Raw genomic sequence first — 4,444 nt, forward strand, 5'->3', positions numbered from 1 at the left:
AGACAGAATTTGAAGCAGATTTCCCACTGAGTAAGGAGACTGACAAGGGGCTTGATGACCCCATGACCCTGAGATCATGACCTGAGCAGAAATCAAGAGCTGGACCCTTAGCCAACCAAACCACCCAGGAGCCCCACTCAATTACGTCCTTTTAAAAATGCAATAATAGAATGGAAGAAAAAAAGAAGAAACACCTTGCGCTGAGTAGGAGTGGTATTGTCCTGTGAATGTTTTATAATTTTTGCAAATTACATGCATGTGTCTTTGTGTTGGATGCCATGTTAGATGCATTTAGAAAGCTCACTGCTGTAATCTGTGAGGAGAACTGTTCCTTTGGGTAACAAGAAGCCCAGAGCTGAAGCACCTGCAGGCTCCCGCCAGCTGCACCAGGCACCTGCCCCCTTACTCAGAGAGCATGTTGGCCTCGTTCTGCGCAGGCGCTGGCTTCATCTCAGCTGCTCCTGTCATGTCCAACCTACTGATGTCTAGAAGCAGAAAAACACCATCCCTTCTAGAGAAACCTGTCCCAGACGTCCCCAGCAGATTGCCCCCTGACCAGAATAGATGTCTCCTTATTGGTCAGAGCTGAGCTGCTTGCCCACTATAAATGAAGCCCGAGAAAGGAGACTGGGACTTCTTTGATCAGATTCCGCCCACGTGATACAACTCTGCCAGCAAAGATAAAAGGCAGAATGGATGTTAAGCAACCTAAGTGTTTGCCCTGAGTAGAACCCAGAAGAACAAAAATATTTCAAGTAATTTCCTGTCTCTTTAGAGATGGAAGTTAAGGGCAGACTATCCTTTGATGCATCCATTCATTTATTCCCTCAAATATTTACTGATTACCTCGTGTGCACCTGGGACATGGAGTTAAGCAAAAGAGACACAATTGATGCTTCTTGGGGAAAACTTTAGAAAAGGAGAGAATAGTTGAATAATCTCAGAAATATATGTGTAACTACAAATTGTTACAAGTGCTTGTGCCAAAACAAAGGCAATGGTGTGAACTGAGGCTGTAATAGGATCTGATTTACATGCGGGAGGGTCAAGGTTTGGTCAAGTTATGCAAATGAAGAGCACAGGCTCTTGTCTGAAAGAGAGAGATTGAGAACTTTAGCTCTAGAAGCTCTTTGCTGTAATATAAAAGGTCATCTTTGTTTCCATTATTCAGATGTCCTTTACAAATCCTGGCCACCATGGCTTTTTCGTGGTAGATGTATCGGTTATTGTCCAAGTCATTTATCACAGGAGATCAGAAGCCCAAACTCCAAGATGGTCTGAAGGCTAGATGGCTGAGCTTCTGTTCACCTCAAGCTATGAAGAGGAATTGTACAGAACTATCGATAATGTTATTCTGTATCAGCCCATCCTTTGGAGGGGTCTTTTATTTTGTTTTTGTTCTGGTGTCTTTGTGCCAAGGGGCAAGATCGATCACGTCCTGTGTATGGGTCTGCATTCTCCCCTGAAGGTAATAAACATTGTCATTGTCGGTCATTCTAGAACACATGAGTATGGAGGCAGGGCTGGACTCCAGAGCATTCCCATTGCACTCAGGTCATCTGGCCTCTGGAGCATGGGGAGGGGCGGGTGGCGGTGAGGGCAGGCAGAGAAGTATCCAGGAGAGGACCCTGGTATAGACCCCAAGAGCAGTGATACGTGGCTTCTAAGTTCCCTCTTTGGCAATATCCTTCTCACATAACTAAGCCTTCAGCAAAGTCTTAACAAAACCTCTTTCCCGATCTTAACAATCACTGTATGGAACTGGAGGTAGGATCAATCTCCAGGTTGGGCAAAATGGCACAGGGGGGCACAGAGGAAAATGGGCATAACTGTGGAAGGAGACGGCAGTAGTTTGGATCCCTATGACGATGACAAGCAGCTACCAGAATTGGTCTGTAGAACATGTAAATACTTCTTAAGGGTTTCTCAGGACTCCCTGGAAACAGGAGCCTGGTAAAAGATAGTAAGTACTTCTGCAATGAAAGGAGACAGAGTGGAGGCTATGGTGATTTGGAGCATGAGGTTTGGACATTTGGATTACAACGTATTCTTTCTAGTGCTCGCAACCCCCACTGCAAGGTGATTTTATTATCTCAGAGGAGAGTGAGGCTCAGGGAAATGCCAGCCTCAGGCTTTGGGGCAAGTAAGAGACAGGTAGGGCTGAGTCCAATGTCAGTCCATTCTGCCATGCTACCTCCCTGAATAAAACTCCCTTGGGAACTTCCTTTCAAGACTTTCAAGAAAGGCTCATGTCATTTTCTTTCTTTTTTTTTTTTTTTAAGATTTTATTTATTTATTTGACAGACAGACATCACAAGTAGGCAGAGAGGCAGGCAGGGAGAGTGGGGGAGGCAGGCTCCCTGCTGAGCAGAGAGCTGAATGCCGGGCTCAATCCCAGGACCCTGGGACCATAACCTGAGCTGAAGGCAGAGGCTTTAAACCCACTGAGCCACCCAGGTTCACCATGTCATTTTCTTTCTGCTCCACCACCAGACTCTGGGCGAGTAACCTGTGGAATAATGTGGGAAATGGCAGCTACAGGAAGAAAAGAAGAAAAAAACTTTTAGCAGAAACTGAGGTGTCTTGTTCTAACTTCTCACTTTCTTATCTACAAAGCAGTCAGCATCCATACCCATTCTCATATCCTGCTTTCCCCTTCAAATAAAGTTCTCTTTTCCCTTTTGAAGCCAATCTTGTACCGAGGCCGTCTCCCCTCCTCTTAGACTTTGATCCACCTGCCACTCTCTTTACTTTACTTCCTGTTCCTGTTTGTTCCCATCCCTAGGCTTATAAACACCTTCTTATCTTTTCCATTTTAACCCAACATTTCAATTAACTTTCCTAGTGTTGTCTGTACTTCCTCATTCTCACCTGGCTTATCCCTTCATTTATGTCACCCTAGGTCCTCATGAGTATTTTAAGAATCCTTTAAAATTATACTCATATAGGGGCGCCTGGGTGGCTCGGTCTGTTGAGTAGCCAGCTCCTGGTTTCGGCTCAGGTCATGATCTTGAGGTCATGGGATCCTGCCCCACATTGAGTTCTTCACTCAGTACAGTCTGGTTCAGATCCTCTCTCCCTCTCCCTCCAGCTCAGACACACACACACACACACACACACACACTCTCTCTCTCTCTCTCTCTCTCAAATAAATAAATAAAATCTTTTTTAAAAATGAATAAAATTAAACTCATATGCGTATAGAAAAACACATAAACATGTACAATGCAAAGAATGATCACATAGTGAACACATCTGTGTATCTGCCACCTGGAAGAGGCACGGACATTCCCAGCACCCCAGAAGCCCTATGGTGTTCTTCCAATTATTCCTTCCTCCTTCCTTCATAAATCTACCATCATCCTGGCTTCTCATACCATGAATTTGTTTTGCTTGTTTTTAACTTCATGTAGATGGAACCTTACATTATGTGCTGTTCTGTGTCTGGTCCTCTGGCTCAACATCACGGGTGTGTGATGTGACCATGTTGCAGGCAGCAGGGGTTTTATTTACATTTTCACTGCTGTATAGTACTCCATTGTAAGTCTATTCCACAGTCCATCCATTTCACTCTTTAGGGACATTCGAGATTATTTCCGATTTGAGGCTATTTCAGATCAGATTTCTATGAACATCCATGCATGCCTTTTTAGTGTGAACGTGTCCACATTTCTTCCTCTGTTTTTAAAGGAAGGAAGTAGTTTGGTTAGCACCGCTGTAAAATAGGTTGGGGAAATTAAGGCACAATAATATTCAACCAACTGGACCAGTTGATCATGAACAATCACAATACTTACACAGAGAAGCATAGGATACCAGGGAAGCCAAGAGAAGATATTTAGGGAAGAGATGTGTCCTTGCACGAGGGTGTAACATACAGAGAATAGGGAACAGAAACTGACCATGTAATTCAGTACAAAATTGCATAGGCCCAGAGTACAGACAACTTTTAGAACCTCCTGGCAAAGACTAGACAGTTTAATACCAGGGCTGGATTCTCCACTCCTGCTCACCCACCCTGTCTGTGACAGAAGAGGTACCTGGAGGCCATTCATGGGAGAGGGAAAGGAGCTGTAAGTCTGAGGGTCATTTCTATAGATCCCAGACATATTTCTGGCTATGTCTTCTGCCCTTTGCCTCCCACACTAAAACTGAGACTAAAACCTGTGTGAATGGAGACACCTCAGATGGACTTTGCATACATCCTACCCTTCCCACCCTACAGAGGCCCATCTGGGAGGGAGAAGGGAGCTGGCAGATGGCCCACAAGCCAGTGGGTCTTATCAGATGCAAATTTTCATGTCTGACCACTAAAGCCTGGAGTCTCTGTGTGTTTGGAAGCCAATGAATATAAGAAGGGTGGAGGAGGAACTGAAAGGCTGTATGGGATTTGGGATTAGACCCCGAGTGCAGACAGCTGCAACTGACATCATCATTATCATCC

The sequence above is a fragment of the Lontra canadensis genome, unplaced genomic scaffold (assembly GCF_010015895.1).
Source record: "Lontra canadensis isolate GAN:19392208 unplaced genomic scaffold, GSC_riverotter_1.0 scaffold75, whole genome shotgun sequence".
NCBI lineage: Eukaryota > Metazoa > Chordata > Mammalia > Carnivora > Mustelidae > Lontra > Lontra canadensis.